The following is a 20,207-nucleotide window of genomic DNA, read 5'->3' as shown; positions in this document are numbered from 1 at the left end:
GTGTGGGTGATAGGGGGGTCCTTCCCACACGACACAGAAACTCTCGGGGATATGCCCTCCTGGCACACACGCTCGCCAAAAGGAGGTCATGTGCGACCGACGAGCGACCAAATACGGTTATACGTACAGTAGTGCTCAAAAAATACAATTATACAGGAGAAATCATTTACGATCGTAAGTACATTCCACACAGTCAGTCCCCGCTAAACGTTTCTGTTTGTATATACATCCCACACAGTCGCTCCAAGGAAAACATTTCTGTTCGCAAGTACATCACACACAATTTTCCCCGTTAAATCGTTTGTAATAGCGTTTCCATTGCGCATGATATTAACAATTTTATCATTTGCGTTATTGAATGCATCACACACAGTGCGTAGAAGAAACTATGTGGCAAAGGCTGTCCATCACACACAGTTTTTATGTGGTAAATGTTTGCGCCAAGTGGCGTAATGCAAACAGTTTTCAAGAGGATGTCGTGTGTGATTGTTCATTAATCTAACACGGTTTATTCCTAGAAATTGTGTGCGTTATTGAATGCATCACACATGGTGTTTTCTCAATAACCGTTTGCAATAGAAAAACCCAATTAGCAGGCTAACTATCCTATTATTAATAATCCATTTATTAATCTAATTGACATTTCATATTAAGCACACAATATATTTCATTTTCATAATTGAAATACATAAGATTACAACATCATATATCTTCAGTACTCAGCTACCCCATTACACAACTACACCAGCACCAAGTTACACATGCAACATCTATAACCTTTCAAAATTAGCATCATAGACGATACATAGACAGATGTATCTCATCTGGAAAACTGCTGAAGCAGAAGGCGAATATTGAGCCTTCATTGATGTTGAAGGTTTTTGCAACTTTAGGCTAGTGCCTATGGATAATTGACCATCCATCATTCTTCCTCTTCAGGAATACTTCAATATTGAACCGTGGGTGTTCTATGAATACCTTCCTCGCCTCCTGACCATACAGGTGGTTTGAGAGGTAATCATCAGTGAACTTCTTTGGAAAGGCCTAAAAACAAGGACGTGCACAAATATCTTCTCTATATTGGAAATGGGGCAAAGGAATAAAAAAGGCAAGGTATAATAGTTAGTACCATCCTGTAGTGAACTGATGTCTTCTTCATTGTGCAGACAAAGATCTTGTTGTTTTTTGTCGTTAATTTCTTTATCCTAACAATCTTTTTGAGTTTCTTGACTTGACTGATATTCATGGACAACTCATTTCCCCGTATGCAACAAGGGTCGAACAGTGGGTCAAAACCTCTGACAACGGGACCTACATGTGCAAGACCAAATTGTTAAAAACCTAAATATTAGAATGGTTCATGCAATTGCACAATAATGTGCTATTGGACAAAAGACCATGCATGTGAAAACCTCGATTGTAAACCTCAGTGCTTCCCATTGTTTCCCTGCAACACATACAAGGTAGTTAGTCATCAGGTTAAGTGAGGGTTCACATGCTATTAGTAAGATATATTGATGAAAAATAAGCACATTGCAGATTCATCAGATTAATTCAAGCCACATGGAAAACCCATTTATCCAAACCAAGCATGATTAAGAACTAGGAAATATAGCACTTGTATATGTTTCTCATGTATTAAGTGCAGTCAAATTTGATTTATTCCTCACATGCGCAACAATACAAAATTCTACCCACGACAATTGGACATTGCATTGTAGAATTGAACCAAGCAGTTAACTAAACACCACAACAAATGAACCAAACATTAACTAAGCACCACATTGCACAATATGACATACTCCTAATAGAAGATCAAATAGTTTACTAAACCAAGCATGCTTGACAACTTGGAAAATTGCACCCTGAAGAATTGAACATCATATTTGGAGAATTGAACCAAACAGTTAACTGAACACCACATTGCACGACATATAGAACATATACACTAGAGCAGAAGATTGCATGGTAAAAGTAGATAGCACAATTCACTCGAATTTATTAAGGAAAGGCAGTAGCTAGCAAACTGGACATGCGTCCTTATAGTGAGCTAATAAGACAAGCTACTCCTCATTGTCGGAGATATCGATGACAATTGGCTCCTTGGACATGGAAGAGGGCGCGGCCTCTGCATTGTGGGTGCCCTCGTCATAGTGGTGAGTTGCCTAAGCCGCTCCGGGCACCAACCTGCTGGCTCTCGAGATGAGGTAAGCACGTCACACTGAGAAAACACCTCGTAGTCTTCATCGAAGGCACCGACGGTGGCCTCGAGAAAACGCCACAAACTGTCGTTTAAAGTAGCCAACCACGTCGCGGCGTCAGCGCGCGAGGCATCGACGGTGGCCTCGACGGCGAGGTGCTCCTCCAAGATCTACGGGTCGGCACAAAGGGCAGCCATCGCGACCTCATCCGCGCGTGCGGCCACGATTTTCTTCTCCGCTGCCAAATGCTCCTTGAGATCCTGGCTATACTGCGTGCACCATGGTTTAGGGCGGCGCTTATTTGGTGGAGGGGTCGGTGATTTGGGTGGAAGGTGTCACGCCGGCGGTTGATACGTCTCCAACGTATCTATAATTTTTGATTGCCCCATGCTATATTATCTACTGTTTTGGATGTTTATGGGCTTTATTATACACTTTTATATCATTTTTGGGACTAACCTGTTAACCCAGAGCTCAGTGCCAGTTTCAGTTTTTACCTTGTTTTAGGGTTTCGAAGAAAAGGAAAATCAAACGGAGTCCATTCGACCTGAAACTTCACGGAACTCATTTTTGGAAGGAAAGAAGCCCAGAAGACTTGAAGTGCACGTAAGGGAAGCTTCGAGGAGGCCACGAGGTAGGGGGGGGGGGCGCCCACCCCCCTAGGGCGCGCCCTCCACCCTTTGGGCCCCTCGTGCCCCCCCTGACGTACTTCTTCCACCTATATATCTCCATATACCCTAAAAACATCAGAGAGCACAATAGATCGGGAGTTCCGTCGCCAGAAGCCTCCGTAGCCACCGAAAGCCAATCTAGACCCGTTCCGGCACCCTGCCGGAGGGGGGAATCCCTCTCCGGTGGCCATCTTCATCATCCCAGTGCTCTCCATGACGAGGAGGGAGTAGTTCTCCCTCAGGGCTGAGGGTATGTACCAGTAGCTATGTGTTTGATCTCTCTCTCTCTCTCTCTCTCTCTCTCTCTCGTGTTCTTGAGGTGATACGATCTTGATGTATCGCGAGCTGTGCTATTCTTAGGAATAGCCCAACAGATTGATTGGAAAGAATAACTTTGAGGTGGTTTCGTACCCTACCATAATCTCTTCGTTCGTTCTCCGCTATTAGTGACTTTGGAGTGACTCTTTGTTGCATGTTGAGGGATAGTTATGTGATCCAATTATGATATTATTGTTGAGGGAACTTGCACTAGCGAAAGTATGAACTAGGCCTTGTTTCAACGCATTGCAATACCGTTTACGCTCACTTTTATCATTAGTTACCTTGCTGTTTTTATAATTTCAGATTACAAATACCTTTATCTATCATCCATATACCACTTGTATCACCATTTCTTCGCTGAACTAGTGCACCTATACAATTTACCATTGTATTGGGTGTGTTGGGGACACAAGATACTCTTTGTTATTTGGTTGCAGGGTTGCTTGAGAGAGACCATCTTCATCCTACGCCTCCTAAGGATTGATAGACCTTAGGTCATCCACTTGAGGGAAATTTGCAACTGTCCTACAAACCTCTGCACTTGGAGGCCCAACAACGTCTACAAGAAGAAGGTTGTGTAGTAGATATCAAGCTCTTTTCTGGCGCCGTTGCTGGGGAGGTTAGCGCTTGAAGGTATATCTTTAGATCTTGCAATCGAGTCTTTTAGTTTCTTGTTTTATCACTAGTTTAGTTTATAAAAGAAAACTATAAAAAATGGAATTGAGTTTGTCTCATACGCTTCACCTTTTTAATATCTTTCGTGAGTATGATGGAAAGGATAATTGTGCTCAAGTGCTAGAAGAAGAAATCTATAAAATGTTTGGCACTAAATATTTGAATGATGATCATGATTGTAATTTTGTTAGTATGGATTCCTTGAATATCCATGATGCTAATGATATGCAAAGCCACAAGCTTGGGGAAGCTATGTTTGATGAAGATGATATTTTTTGTCCCCCAAGTTTTGATGAGCAAATTTATTATGATGAAAGCATGCCTCCTATCTATGATGATTATTGTGATGACACGTATGCTCTAAAGAATAATGATAACCATGAAACTTGTCATCTTGATCTTAATTTTCAATCACATGATAGTTATTTTGTTGAGTTTGCTCCCAGTATTATTCATGAGAAGAATTTTGCTTATGTGGAGAGTAATAAAATTTCTATGCTTATAGATCATGAAAAGAATGCTTTAGGTGCTGGTTATATTGTTGAATTCATTATGATGCTACTGAAAATTACTACGAGGGAGGAACATATGCTTGTAGGAATTGCAATAATATCAAGTTTCCTCTCTATGTGCTTAAAGTTTTGAAGTTATGCTTGTCTTACCTTCCTATGCAAGTTGATTCTTGTTCCCATAAGTTGTTTGCTCACAAAATCCCTATGCATAGGAAGTATGTTAGACTTAAATGTGCTAGTCATATTCTTCATCATGCTCTCTTTATGTTTCAATCCTTATCTATTATGTGAGCATCATTGAAATCATCATGCCTAGCTAGGGGCGTTAAACGTTAGCGCTTGTTGGGAGGCAACCCAATTTTATTTTAGTTACATGATTTTTGTTCCTGTTTAGTAATAAATAATTTATCTAGCCTCTGTTTATATGTGGTTTTATGCTTTTAATTAGTGTTTGTGCCAAGTAGAACCTTTGGGAAGACTTGGGGAAAGTCTTTTTAATCTTGTTGTAAAAAACAGAAACTTTAGCGCTCACGAGAATTGCTGCCATTTTTATTTGTAAAGTGCTATTTAGTTAATTCTTTTTTCAGATGATTAATAGATAAATTCCTCACTTCCAGCAATTTATTTGAGAATTTTATGAGTTCCATAAGTATACGTTGGATCCAGATTACTACAGACTGTTCTGTTTTTGACAGATTCTGTTTTTCATGTGTTGTTTACTTATTTTGATGAATCTATGGCTAGTAAAAGAGTTTATAAACCATAGATAAGTTGGAATACAGTGCTTATACCCGAGGATCATAGGTACATTGTGCTGATGTTTCGACTGTTGCATGTCCTTATACCAACCTTTTGCAGTTTTTAGTATAAGGGTGCATGTAAAATGAAGCAATCACACTGTTACCGTAAGGACATGTGTAACCAACGTTATTGTTAATCTAATGCTTCCAGTAATACGATGCAATTATATTGTGTTACAAATGGTACTCCTGCAATTTTACCCAATATGATAAGTAAGTTGCTTCTTTATGCTGGTGAGTGTCCTAGTGTCCCCACTGTCCCATGCCCTTAAACCAACTCTTTAGTTGTTGTTGATCTATTGTATCTGGTAAACAAGCAATGCCACTGAGGGAGTCCTAGATTAGGGGGTCTCCTGAAAGACGGACTATATCCTTTGGCCGGACTGTTGGACTATGAAGATAGAAGATTGAAGACTTCGTCTCGTGTCCGGATGGGACTCTCCTTGGCGTGGAAGGCAAGCTAGGCAATACGAATATGTATATCTCCTCCTTTGTAACCGACCTTGTGTAACCCTAGCCCCCTCCGGTGTCTATATAAACCGGAGGGTTTTAGTCCATAGGACAACATACAATCATACCATAGGCTAGCTTGTAGGGTTTAGACTCTCCGATCTTGTGGTAGATCAACTCTTGTACTACTTATATTATCAAGAATAATCAAGTAGGACGTAGGGTTTTACCTCCATCAAGAGGGACCGAACTTGGGTAAAACATCGTGTCCCCTGCCTCCTGTTACCATCCACCTTAGACGCACAGTTCGGGACCCCCTACCCGAGATCCTCCGGTTTTGACACCGACATTGGTGCTTTCATTAAGAGTTCCTCTGTGTCGTCATCATTAGGCTTGATGGCTCCTTCAATCATCGATAGCGATGCAGTTCAGGGTGAGACTTTTCTCCCCGGACAGATCTTTGTGTTCGGTGGCTTCGCACTGCGGGCCAACTCGCTTGGCCATCTGGAGCAGATCGAGAGTTACGCCCCTGGCCACCAGGTCAGGTTTGGAAGCTTAAGCTACATGACCGATATCCGCGGAGACTTGATCTTCGACGGATTCGAGCCCCTGCCTAGTGCGCCACACGGTCACGATGAGCATGATTTAGCTCTGCCATCGGACAGTGTTCAGGAGATCGCGCTGGCAACCGCTTCGACCCTCAATTCGGAGCCAGTTGCACCATCCATGGACGGGTGGATACACCCCACCACGGAGGCCATATCCTCAGTGGCGATCGAGCCGAGTATCGCCTTACCCTTCACGAGAGCCGTGATGCCAAGCTGTCGGATCCTTCCCTGGCCACGGGCTCCGAACCGCCTACGCCCGTGCCTATCGAATCCGACTGGGCACCGATCATGGAGTTTACCTCCGCGGATATCTTTGAGCACTCGCCCTTTGGCGACATACTGAACTCGTTAAGGTCTCTCTCCTTGTCAGGAGAGTCCTGGCCGAACCATGCCCGACAGGATTGGGATGAGGATGACGAAGAAATTCGCCGCCCACCCACCACCCACTCAGTAGCCACTGTCGACGATTTGACCGACATGCTCGACTTCGACTCCGAAGACATCGACGACATGGATGACGATGCATGAGGCGAACAAGAACCACTGCCCACAGGGCACTGGACAGCCACCTCGTCATATGACATATACATGGTGGACACACCCAAAGAAGGCAATGGTGACGAGACAGCGGAGGATGACCCCTCCAAGAAGCAACCCAAGCGCCGACGTCAGCGGCGCCGCTCTAAGTCTCGCCAAAGCAAAAATGGTGACACCGGCACAGGAGATAATAACACTCCGAACAGTGCCGAAGATGACAACAATCCCCTCTAGCAAGATTTAGAGCAGGAGGATGGAGAAGCTAGCCCTCCCGAGAGAGCGGTAGATAGAGAGGCAGAGGATGATAATTACATGCCTCCCTCCGAAGACGAGGCAAGCCTCGACAATGATGAATTTGTCATGCCTGAGGATCCCGTCGAACAAGAGCGCTTCAAGTGCCGGCTTATAGCCACGGCAGATAGCCTTAAGAAAAAGCAACAACAACTTCAAGCTGATCAAGATTTGCTAGCTGGCAGATGGACTGAAGTCCTTGCAGCCGAGGAATATAAAATTGAACGCCCCTCCAAGAGTTACCCAAAACGCATGTTGCTACCCCGACTGGAGGAGGAAGCACCAAAACCTACATCTCCAGCATATGACGCGGCTGATCGGCCACCTCGTGGCCGCGACAAAGAGGCATTCCAGCCAAAAGCTCAGCCCGCACCCCGACGCCACTCAAATAAAAATGTCAAGGCATGAGGAAATACGCCAAACCTGCGAGATGTATTGGAGGACAATGCAAAACAGGCAAGATCGATCTACGGATCATGAGGGCGCGCCACTATGCGAGACGATAACCGTCACACCGGATACAGTAAAAGTAAATCCGGCCGGGCCGAACACAGCGCACAAGACTCATTCGAGCTGCGTCGCGATATAGCCCAGTACAGAGGCGCTGCACACCCCCTATGCTTCACAGACGAAGTAATGGATCACCAAATCCCAGAGGGTTTCAAACCCATAAATATCGAATCATACGACGGCACAACAGATCCTGCGGTATGGATCGAGGACTTCCTCTTGCACATCCACATGGCCTGCGGTGATGATCTACATGCCATCAAATACCTCCCACTCAAGCTCAAAGGACCAGATCGGCATTGGCTCAACAGCCCGCCAGCAGAATCCATTGGCTGTTGGGAAGATCTGAAAGCTGCATTCCTCGACAACTTCTAGGGCACTTATGTGCGACCACCAGACGCCGATGACTTGAGCCACATAATTCAGCAGCCAGAGGAATCGGCCAGACAATTCTGGACACGGTTACCGACAAAGAAAAATCAAATCATCGACTGCCCGGATGCAGAGGCCCTAGCAGCTTTTAAGCACAACATCCGCGACGAGTGGCTCGCCCGGCACCTCGGCCAGGAAAAGGCGAAATCTATGGCAGCCCTCATGACACTCATGACCCGTTTTTGCGCGGGAGAAGACAGCTGGCTGGCTCTCAGCAATAACATATCAAAGAACCATGGTACTTCGGATACCAAGGATGGCAATGGCAGGTCACGTCGCAACAAACACAAGCGCCACATTAACAGCGACAATACCGAGGACACGACAGTCAATGCCGGATTCAAAGGCTCTAAACCCGGTCAGCGAAAAAAGCCATTCAAAAGAAGCACTCCGGGCCCGTCCAGTTTGGACCGTATACTCGATCGCTCGTGTCAAATACACGTCACCCCCGACAAGCCAGCCAACCACACCAACGGGGATTGTTGGGTGTTCAAGCAGGCCGGCAAGTTAAATGCCGAAAACAAAGATAAGGGGTCACATAGCGATGACGAGGGGGAGCCCCAGCAGCCGAACACCGGAGGACAGAAGAGGTTCCCCCCACAAGTGCGGACGGTGAATATGATATACGCAACCCACATCCCCAAGAGGGAGCGGAAGCGTGCGCTAAGGGACGTATATGCGTTGGAGCCAGTCGCCCCAAAGTTCAACCCATGGTCCTCTTGTCCGATCACCTTCGATCGCAGGGACCACCCCACTAGTATCCGTCATGGCGGATTCTCCACACTGGTCCTAGACCCAATCATTGACTGATTTCACCTTACTCGAGTCCTTATGGATGGTGGCAGCAGCCTGAACCTGCTTTATCAGGACACAGTGCGCAAAATGGGTATAAACCCCTCAAGGATCAAACCCACAAAAACGACCTTCAAAGGCGTCATACCAGGTGTAGAGGCCCATTGCGCAGGCTCAGTCACACTCGAAGTGGTCTCCGGATCCCTGGATAACTACCGAAGTGAGGAGTTAATCTTCGATATAGCCCCATTCCGCAGTGGCTATCTTGCACTGCTCGGGCGAACCACATTTGCGAGATTCAATGCGGTACCGCATTATGCATACCTCAATCTCAAGATGCTAGGACCTCGGGGGGTCATCACAGTCAATGGAAACACATAGCGCTCTCTCCGCACGGAGGAGCACACTGCCGCCCTCGCAGCAGAAGCACAAAGCAGCCTCTTAAGGCAATCCACTAGTTTGGCGATTAAAGACCCGGACACCTTCAAGCGCGCCCAGATTAATCGGCAACAAGACCACCTGGCACGTTCCGAGCTAGCATAGCAATGCGGCCCCCACCCCAGTCCCAGCCAAACGGCGAAATTTGTGCCACGTGTACATAATTACGCATTGAAAATACCATGGGCGCAGGTGGGGAGGGGGGCACGCCTACGGCACGCCCCAAGACGCGGCTCAACCGCATTAGGGGCTTCCCACTTTGTTATTTTTCTCTCTTTCAGGACTTTAATCTCTGGAAGCCCTGTCCGATAGTACGATTGCCGGACACACGATGCAACAACCAAGGATGCAGAAAGTTACGTCGCACCACGGAACTCCCAGGTGGTCTCTGATAACGAGTGAAATACCTGCTTTAAATACCATTCCTCAGCTTGCCCTTGGAGGGGACATGTCAATGGTCCTACTTTTTGCTTATCGCACTACTTGTATCATTCTCCTTCGACGCACCTTTTCTCAAACAATGCATAGCACTAGACTATTATCGCATTCTCTATTCTTCCTTTTTATATATATATGTGTTCATTCATGACATCCAGCACCCGTACACTAGTACGGCCAATACGCCAGGGGCTTAAGCATACCCCATAATACGGCATGAGAAGTCCGAACACTTTCGAAAGTGCAGCACCCCGAACTTATAACATTATATGCATCAGCTCCGAATCATGTCTTGGGTCAATAGTTGGGTTTGCCGGGCTCCCATGTTTTGTTACCTTACGTTCCGCTATATCGGCTAAGGTAGCACTGGGAGAACTACTGCGATTGTGCCCCGGTTCATCTAGGCTAAGCACCTCAGTAGAGAAAGCTAAAACTGACTGTCATGATCAGGCGAGAGCTGGTCGTTGTTCGAGAGGTCTCGAGTCCCTAAAGACTTACGCTGCTTAGAGCAAGGAGTCGGCTTTGTCTGGCTTAAGGCATGTATAGCGCCCCGAATTCGGCCTTCCGAATACTAGGGGCTTCGCCAAAATTTAAAATTGTAGACTTCTATGGGTAAGTGAGAGTGATAAAGCATTATAGTCCAATTGCCTTGTTCGTTGTGCTGAGCACCTCCCTCGAAGGACCCAAAAATGGGGAAAAGAGTGCTCAGGTTTATCCTGAACACCCCAGCACTCGTGGCATGGGCGCAGAAGCTGACGACTAGCCATCTCTCAGATTTGATAAACAGCCGCACAAAAGGTAATATTTTAAATTCAAACAAGCGTTGCATAGCGCATATGAACAAGTTTTCATAATACAGGATCACACGAGCAAGTTCATTCAAAAATTACATCCTTCGCACACTCGTCCACCACAAGACGGGCACCCTTCATGACACCCTCATAATACATCTCGGGGTGGCGATGCTCCTTGCCCTGCGGCGATCCCTCCTTCACCAGCTTCTCGACGTCCATCTTGGCCCAGTGCACCTTTGCATGGGCAAAAGCCCGGCGGGCACCTTCGATACAGATGGACCGCTTGATGACTTCCAGCCGTGGGCAGGCATCCACAAGCCGCCTCACCAGGCCGAAGTAGCTGTTGGGTAGGGAGTCACCAGGCCACATCCGGACTATAAAGCCCTTCATGGCCTGTTCGGCCGCCTTGTGCAGCTCGACCAGTTGCTTCAGCTGGTCGCTCATAGGCATTGGGTGTTCGGTCCCAGTATACTGAGACCAGAATAACTTCTCCATCAAGCTTCCCTCCTCGGCCTGGTAATATTTCGCGGCATCCGACACGCTGCGGGGCAAATCTGCGAATGCTCATGGAGAGCTCCGAACTCGGGTAAGTAACAAGTAATTTACTTTCACATGCTTGCTTTGCATATTGAATGCCTTACCCGCCGCTATCTTCCTCATCGCCTCAATCTCCTGGAGGGCCTTTTGGGCTTCAGCCTTGGCATTCTTTGTGCTCTCGAGGGCCGCTGCAAGCTCAGACTCTCGCGTCTTCGAGTCAAGCTCCAAAGCCTCGTGCTTCTTCATAAGAGCCTGGAGCTCTTGCTGCACCTCGCCCACCCGTTCCTCTTGCTTTTCCCGCTCGGTGCGCTCCTTGGCCGCTTTGTTTTCGGCCTCTGACAACGCTTGCTTCAGGGTCGCCACTTCGGTCGTGGCCCCTGGCACATTCATGATGATCCTGTCATTTCGCAACCACATTTTCTTTTATATATAGACAAAGTATTACTTACCTTTGTTCTCCTCGAGCTGCCTCTTGGCAAGGCCGAGCTCTTTCTCGGACCCCTCGAGGTCCTGCTTCAATGCAGCGACCTCCACAGTCAGTGCGGCAGAGGTGAGCAGCGAAGCCTGCATACGCATACAGACATACTTATATTAGACTCCTGCAGATATTATTTGATCCTCTATTCGGCTTTTCTTTGTGAAGACCAAACAGAGCATCAGGGGCTACTGTCTATGCGGTAATATTTTTCCTATATTTTAAATACTTACCTCAAAGCCTGTTAGAAGGCTGGCACAGGCTTCAGTTAGTCCGCTCTTGGCGGACTGAACCTTCTTGATCACCGCACTCATAATAGTGCGGTGCTCTTGGTCGATGGAAGCGCCGCGAAGCGCTCCCAGCAGGTTGTTAGGTGCCTCTGGATGGACAGAGGTCACCGGCACAGGCGTCTTGCCCCTTTTGGAAGGGGGCCTCCTGCCCGAGTGTCACATCCTAGTTAGTTCAAGCATTAGAGTGTGCATCATGTTTAAATTCCTTTTAAATTTGAAATGGGGATGACAGAACCCCCAGCACCCCCCTGGAACAACTAGGGTTTACTAAAATTATTTTCAATGAACCCAAAATGCCCTTCACAAAATGTTCATCATTTCTGGTTTGGGCTAAAACCCCTGGCAAAAATGGTGCACCCTTTTCTAGGACATTCTGGATTTTCTTGAATTAAATCATAAGTATTTGAATTTGGGATTTGGGCATTTAAATGCTATAAAATAATTTAAATGCTCAAATAATTCTGGAAATTAGTGTGGGCTGTTGGAAATAATCTAAACAGAGCCCCTGATTATTTTCAGGATTTTTAAAGATGTCTAGGTATTTTTAATAAAGCCCAACAGTTGCAGAAAAATAGAAAAAGAAAACAAATAAGAAAAGGAGAGAGAGAGAGAGAAACCCACCTGGGCCTCACCTGTGTTGGCCCAGCCCACCTGGCTTGTGCCAGTCATCACCCACCTCTGCCAGTAGGCAGAGGCGTGTCGCCGGCACGCACACCCGCGGCCACCTCCTGCTTCCACCTCCTGCTGCCTCCTCGTCCCCATCCGAGCGCCACGAAGACGCCAGCACCCCCCTGCACTCCTCCCCTCTCTCCCCCTCGTCTCCCTCACCCTCTCCCGCGATGGCCGAACGCCGTCCTCGCCGCCGTTCGCCGTAGGCGTCACCAGAGCCACCCCCTCGCCTCTCTGACGTGCCCGTGAGCTCTGCCTCCATCGTCTATGCCTCCTCGACGACTCACGCGCCGCCGGATGCCTCCAAGCACCGACCCCGACGCCTTCTTCTTCCTCGGTCCGCCGAGATCGCCGGAAATGCCCCGACATCGTCCGACCTCCCCCGAGCCCGCTGAGACACGTTCTGCAACCGCCATGAGCTCCTCTACCGAACCCCCCTCTTCTCTGCTTCGTTTGCTCACCGTAGACGCCGCCCCCTTGCTCACCGTAGCATGCCGCCGCGCGAGCTCGACACCGGCGTCACTCCGGTGACCATTTGGTCAGGCGCGGGTGCTTAACGCACTCACCACACCTCGTAGCGCCTCGCTAGTGCGTCCGTTTCCCCGCTAGCTTGCTGCAGCAGCAAAACCACCAACGGCCGAGCTCCAGCCGCCGCCCGGCTCGACGCCGTCGTCGTTCCCGGCCACCCCATAACCAACCAACGCCACCGTTGGATGTGCCACACCGCCAGCTACCCGTAGCACCCACCCGCGCATCGAACCATGGCCGGAGCAGCGTTTCCGACGCTCTCCGCCGTCTCGGCCTCGCCGACGACTCAACACCGGCGGGATTGACCCTGCTGACCAGGGGTTTGACCCTAGTTTGACCCCGCCTGAGACACTGATATGTGGGGCCGGCTCCTAACTAAATTAGATTAGTTTTAATTAGAGCTAATCACTCTGTTAGAGGTTAATGACCTTGTTAACTAACTCTCTCTCATTGACATGTGGGCCCAGGGCCTAACTAACCTAGTTTAGTGCTAACTAAACACTAACTAACTCTGTTAGTTAGCTGTGACACTGACAGAGAGGGCCCACCAGTCAGGTTTGACCTGGGCTGGCGCCTTTGACCCGCTGACGTCATAGTGATGCAGTGCTGACGCATTAATTCAATTACTGGATTTATTATTTAATAGGAAATTCCAAAAAATAGTCAAAACTTCTAAAAATCATAGAAAATCAACCATAGCTCCAAATGCAAAGATTTATATATGAAAAATGATCAGAAAAATTCAATCTATCCATCTGTAATGGTTTCATGCATGACAAAACAAGTTAACCTTGCTGTTTAAGCAAAATAAGGTAATGCACTAATAAGGCCATGTTTAATGAGCTAATATTTGAATCTTTGATTCAAATGAGTTCATCCCCTTCTGTTTTAGCTTGCATTAGGCCAAGACACTTTCATCTTGCCATGTCATAGCATGCATCATATTGTTGCATATTGCCATGTGTTGATTATGTTCGGTGTGATTTTCGTGGTAGGTTCTGCCTCCGAGGATAACCCCGAGTATCCGTCTGAAGGGCAGTACCCTACTACCTCTACAACAGGCAAGCAACCCATTGATCATTCTGATACAAACCCATGTTCTCGCTTCTGCTCTTGTTTACTGCATTAAGACAACGCGATTCAAACTACTGTGTGCTATAGTAGTTGAACCCTTATCCTCTGCATGACCTGTCATTGCCACAGTAACTAGATGAAACCCACTAGCATGTGTAGGAGTTGATTGAGCCATGTATGTGATTCCTACCTTGCTATGCCTGCTATGCTTAGAGTTGTGTCAGGTCTGGTTCATCTGGGTGATGGGCTAGAGTGAAATATTTATGTCGGTAATGTGAGGGATGTGTTGAACATGTTTTGGTAAAGGTATCGATGAGAGGCCATGTAGGAGTACATGGTGGGTTTCATTGAGACCGTCCATAAGAACTGAGATCTGTATGTGTGATTTAAGATGCAGTTACTACCGTACATTGGGCCCGAAACCAATGGACCCTCTCGGCTTCTTAATCACCCTAGTACTCTATCCAGGAGTTGCAAATAGTTTCTGGTGTTTGTAGGTTATGTGTTGGCGGCCGTGCGTAGCGCTGACCCTAGGGGTGGGCTATGTTGCAGTAGATACACCGTGGCCAGGTATGCCGGGCGCCCGTTTGGCGTCTCGGGACCCTGTTCACATCGTTCGGGGCCGTATGTGGAAACCTCGGCCGGACTCCCTGTGGATGGAACCTGGATAGGTGATAAACCTGGACTAGAGACTTAAGTGTTTAGGTAGGCCGTGGCCGACACCCTCGCTGGGCTTCGCTTGAAGGTTGCCGAGTACATGTCGTGTAAACGGCGGTAAGTGGTGAAAGCGTGTATGAAGAAGTATACCCCTGTAGGGTTAACATCATCTATTCGAATAGCCGCGTCCGCGGTGAAGGACTACTTGGTTGCCTATACAGTTCATAGACAAGTTAATGGATACTACTAAAAGACTCAAGATAAGTGTGAGTACCAAGGATGGCCCTCTCGTAGGATGACGAGAGAGGATCCCCGGTGGAGTATTGTGTTGGTGAGTAGTGGACTCGTGTGCGAAAACTATTTTACTAGTGGAGTTCCGTAGGATAGCTTAGCCAAGGGTCAAAGATGGCTTGCTGCAATAACCCCACCACCCTCTTGAGAATGAGCATGTATAGTAGGTTCTGTTGTAAGACTTGCTGAGTACCTTTGTACTCATGTTTGCTTAATTACTGTTTTCAGACGACAACACCGCCCCCTCCTATGGGTTCTACATAGACCTTGACGTCGACGAGTGACTAGCCACCCAGGTGGTGATCCTGGCCATGGAGGGCCCTATGTAGATAGACAGGCTTCGAGAAGCCTTCTTGCTTTCTAGTGTCTGTACTCAGACCATTTACTTCCGCTTGTGCTTGTATGTTTGTATGACTTGAGTGTCGGGTCATGTGACCCCTACTTGTATGAACATGTTATGTATGGCTCTCTGGAGCCTTTAAATAAAGTACTTGAGTTGTAAAGTTTTGTTGTGATGCCATGTTGTATGTACTCATATCGGGCATATTGTGTGTATGATTGAAATGCTTGGTATGAGTGGGATCCGACAATCTAGTTGTTTATCCTTGGCAGCCTTTCTTATGGGGAAATGTAGTCTAGTGTTCCTCGAGCCATAGTAGTCCGCTACAGCCCGGTTCACCGGAGTCCTGCTAGCCCAGCACTACTGTTCAGGCCACTTGACTGGCCGGCATGTGTTTCACTTCGTTCCTATGTCTGTCCCTTCGGGGAAATGTCACGCGGTGACATCTGGAGTCCTACCTAGCCTGCTACAGCCCGGGTTCCCCGGAGTCCTGTTAGCCCAGTGCTACAGCCCGGAATCACTCGCTGATGACCGACATGCTCGATGTGATTCATGTATGCCTGTCTCCATAGGTCAGTGCCGCTTTGGGTTCACGACTAGCCATGTCGGCCCGGGTTCTCTGTCATATGGATGCTAGCAACACTATCATATACGTGAGCCAAAAGGCACAAACGGTCCCGGGCCATGGTAAGGCGACACCCATGGGATACCGTGCGTGAGGCCGCAAAGTGATATGAGGTGTTACCGGCTAGATCGATGTGGCCTGGAATCGGGGTCCTGACACCGAGTCCGGAACCACTAGAGGTTCCGGTGCGGTGTTCGGCTGAGAGGCGAACTTGGAGCCCCCGGGAGCCCTGCTCCCTTTGCTCCTGGAGTCCGGAAGGTCGCCTTAAGGCGCCTCCGGGACTGTCTCCACCCGGCTCGGTGCCCCTTGAGACAATACCTCGGCATTGTCTGTAGGGCAAGGAGAGGAGGCGGTTGGAAGTGTATCACTATTCATGTCCGACGAGTCCAAGGAACCGTCCGACGATGATACATCGATACGGGCTTGGGGCGGACTGCATAATCATATTCGACGTTAGGAGAAGCAGTGCGACAAAGGTATGCTATGAGTTACTCTGGTATCCGAATACTTACGACTTCGCCAGGGGCTTGGCCCTGAGCAGCCACTCGTCTTCGCCGTTGGCGGCGGTGGTGGAGCAGTCCGGAAGGAGAGTCCTTCCCTTCTTGGACCCTTCGGCCTCCCTGGTTGGGGCGTCCTTCCTTTTCTTGTCTCCCCCGGCTGGAGGGGGAGAATCTTCATCTTCCTTCTCCTCTTTTTCACGGGAGGAGGGTGTCTCGGTGTTATCGGACGATGAGTCCGATACCACCTGGCGCCGGGAAATCTTTCGGGTTCCCTTGGCCTTCTTCTTGGTCTTCTCCGGCACGTCATAAGGAGCCGGAGTCCGCATCTCCGTCAGGAGAGCGTTCGCAGTTTCTTCGGGCAGAGGGGCCGGACAGTTAATCTGCTCTGAAGTCTCCACCCAGTCCTGTCAAAGGCATGGGAGCTTAGACCCCGCACATGGTTAAGCTATGGGAAATAAATATCCTACCAGATGTACAGAACTTACCGAATTCGCAGGGTGCTTCGCGCTTAGCCCGCGGTCCTCGGTAAGAGAAGGAGGGACCTCGGCGCCCTTGAACAGCACCCTCCAGACGTCTTTATGCGTCGTGTCGAAGAGCTCGCTTAGAGTCTGGTGCTGGGCCGGGTCGAACTCCCATAAGTTGAAATCCCGTTGACACGGGAGGATCTGGCGGAAGAGCATGACCTGGACTATGTTGACAACCTTAAGTTTCTTGCTTGTCATGTTCCGGATACACTTCTGGAGTCCGTCCAGCTCCACCGATGAACCCCGGGACATGCCCTTCTCCTTCCAGAAAGTGAGCCGCGTGGGGATCCGGATCGAAACTCGGGGGCCGCCACCCAGTTGGTGTCGCGCGGCTCGGTGATGTAGAACCACCCCGATTGCCACCCCTTTATGGTCTCCACGAAGGAGCCCTCGAGCCATATAACATTGGGCATTTTGCCCACCATGGCTCCGCCGCATTCCGCTTGTTGGCTGCCCACCACCTTCGGCTTAATATTGAAGGTCTTCAGCCACAGGCCGAAGTGGGGCCGGATGCGGAGGAAAGCCTCGCACACGACGATGAACGCCGAGATGTTGAGGATGAAATTCAAGGCCAGATCATGAAATTCCAGCCCATAATAGAACATGAGGCCTCGGACGAATGGATGGAGGGGAAACCTCAGCCCGCGGACGAAGTGGGGGAGGAAAACCACCCTTTCGTGAGGTTCCGGGGTTGGGACGACCTGCCCCGCGGCTGGCAGCTGGTGCGCGATATCCGCGGCTGGCAGCCGGTGCGCGATATCCGTGGCTGGCAGCTGGTGCGTGATATCCGCGGCTAAGTATCCGGCTCCATGTAGCTTTTTGATGTGTCCCTCCGTGACGGAGGAGGCCATCCACTTGCCTCCCGCTCCTGACATGTTTGGAGAGAGTTGAGGAGAAGGATGTGGACTTGGGTGTTGGAGCTCGAGTGTGCTAGAATGGATGAGCAAGGAGGAAGAAGGCGTGGGTAGGAAAAGGTGAGACTTTATCCCTTTATAAGGGCGGACGAAACTATGCGCCCCCACTAGCCTGGTAAAACTCGCTTATCCCCCAAGCGCCGTAATTGGTGGCGCGGTTGGGTTACCCACGCCCGTATTGATGAGAATCCCATAATAAGGGGAACACGATCTCTGCTTTGACAAGACGTGTCAAGGAACCGCCTCGCGTTATGTGCGGGGCTGGTTAAAGAAAAACAGTTTGAATAATTACCGGGCCATGGCGTGATGTCATGCTGCCAAAATGTGTCAGCAGATTAGATTTGTGGAAATATTATTCTCTCTACGGTGGTATGTGGAACATATTTTGCAGGGTCGTACACTATCCTTGTATTCAAACTCTTCTGTGGTGTATTCAAAGGAGGAACCCGCCTTGCAATGCCGAAGACAACATTGCGCGCCAGACTCATCGTCGTTGAAGCCTGGTTCAGGGGCTACTGAGGGAGTCCTGGATTAGGGGGTCTCCGGACAGCCGGACTATATCCTTTGGCCGGACTGTTGGACTATAAAGATACAAGATTGAAGACTTCGTCTCGTGTCCGGATGGGACTCTCCTTGGCGTGGAAGGCAAGCTAGGCAATACAGATATGTATATCTCCTCCTTTGGAACCGACCTTGTGTAACCCTAGCCCCCTCCGCTGTCTATATAAACCGGAGGGTTTTAGTCCGTAGGACAATATACAATCATACCATAGGCTAGCTTCTAGTGTCTAGCCTCTCCGATCTCGTGGTAGATCAACTCTTGTACTACTCATATTATCAAGAATAATCAAGCAGGACGTAGGGTTTTACCTCCATCAAGAGGGCCCGAACCTGGGTAAAACATCGTGTCCCCTGCCTCCTGTTACCATCCGCCTTAGACGCACAGTTCGGGATCCCCTACCCGAGATTCGCCGGTTTTGACACCCGAGATTCAAGTCGATGTGCACTGCATCAATCACATAGCTGCACTTAACTAGTTGAGTCCATCACGCCTACTGTTGAGGTGGAGCGGGCCACCTCCCTAACTGGAGGGCTCCACAATTTTAGTTGAACTGCACAAAAAAGTGATTGGAATGAGTCGACGCTCTTCCTTCTACTGCCACACCGAGGTGTTAATGGATGTCAACAAATCATCTTCATGGCAAGATACAGGGACATGAAGAATAACTTGATCTCCCAAAGTCATATCACATAGGTCAGTATTGTCCTTTATCAACATGATTGTGCTTTTTTATACTGTGCTAACATTGTATTTTTTAATAAAGTTATTCTATCGCAATCTTTTCTCATTTTGGAAATAAAGTTGCTTTAACTAGTGCTGATATTATTGTAATGCTCTTTCTTATCTATGCAAACAGGTATACTCAACTACAGACGGTGTGATCGTCCAAAGCATTCGCCCAGGGTTGTATGACACGGCTAACCAAGATGGATTTAATCACGAGATTCACTTTATCCAAAGGCTCTAAAGTGCCATGCATGTGTGCAAGGTGGAAAGATATATTTTAGGACCTTGATTGATGATTCCACTAGATTCTGCTATGTGTATTTGTTAAATACTAAGGATGAGGCTCTATACACACTACTTCAAAATCTAGAAGGCCCTCTTGTGCATATATTGGAAGTGGTAGTGCCACCAGTGATGCAGGATATTTCAGCTGCCAATGTTTGACCTGCGTGGCCTTAAAAAGAATTGGTTTCAATGTTTAAGAAAATCCTTGGATCAAATTGCTTACATGAAGCGTCAATCAATTTTTATTTATTTGTTCACATTCTCACACTGTTTGAGTTGTACACTTATGGTTGGCTTTGAGCTGTGAATCATTGAGATGTGTAGGCATCTTTGTTATATTTATTATTATTTGAATCTAATGGGTTGGTTCTGAATCTTGCAAGCTAGGAAACACGACATGATGATGCAGAGGACATCAACCATAACTAGTTGTTCAAACTTGGTAGTATTGTCTGTGTTAAAGTGCGGCAACTCTCTTCTTCTTAATTAATTGATGAGGCAAATATATTGCCTCCATTTTGAAAAAAAGTGCGGCAAATGAGCAGATCCTTTGCGTCCTGAGAATAATAATTCTAACTGCTGTGCATGTTGATCCTGTGGCGCTAATAGAACGAGCCAATGCTTTGGTTGTTTTAAGAATAAATTTTAATTAAAGCTAATAAAATTTATGTAAAGTGACCACTAACACTTGCTATTACAGTACCAATACAGACCCGCTCGTGAACCCAAGGGGGCATGTT

The sequence above is a fragment of the Triticum urartu genome, chromosome 7A (genome assembly GCF_056163025.1).
Source record: "Triticum urartu cultivar PI428250 chromosome 7A, HENAU_Tu73, whole genome shotgun sequence".
Taxonomy (NCBI): Eukaryota; Viridiplantae; Streptophyta; class Magnoliopsida; order Poales; family Poaceae; genus Triticum; species Triticum urartu.
The sequence above is the reverse complement of the archived record's forward strand: the minus strand, read 5'-3'. Positions refer to the sequence as shown.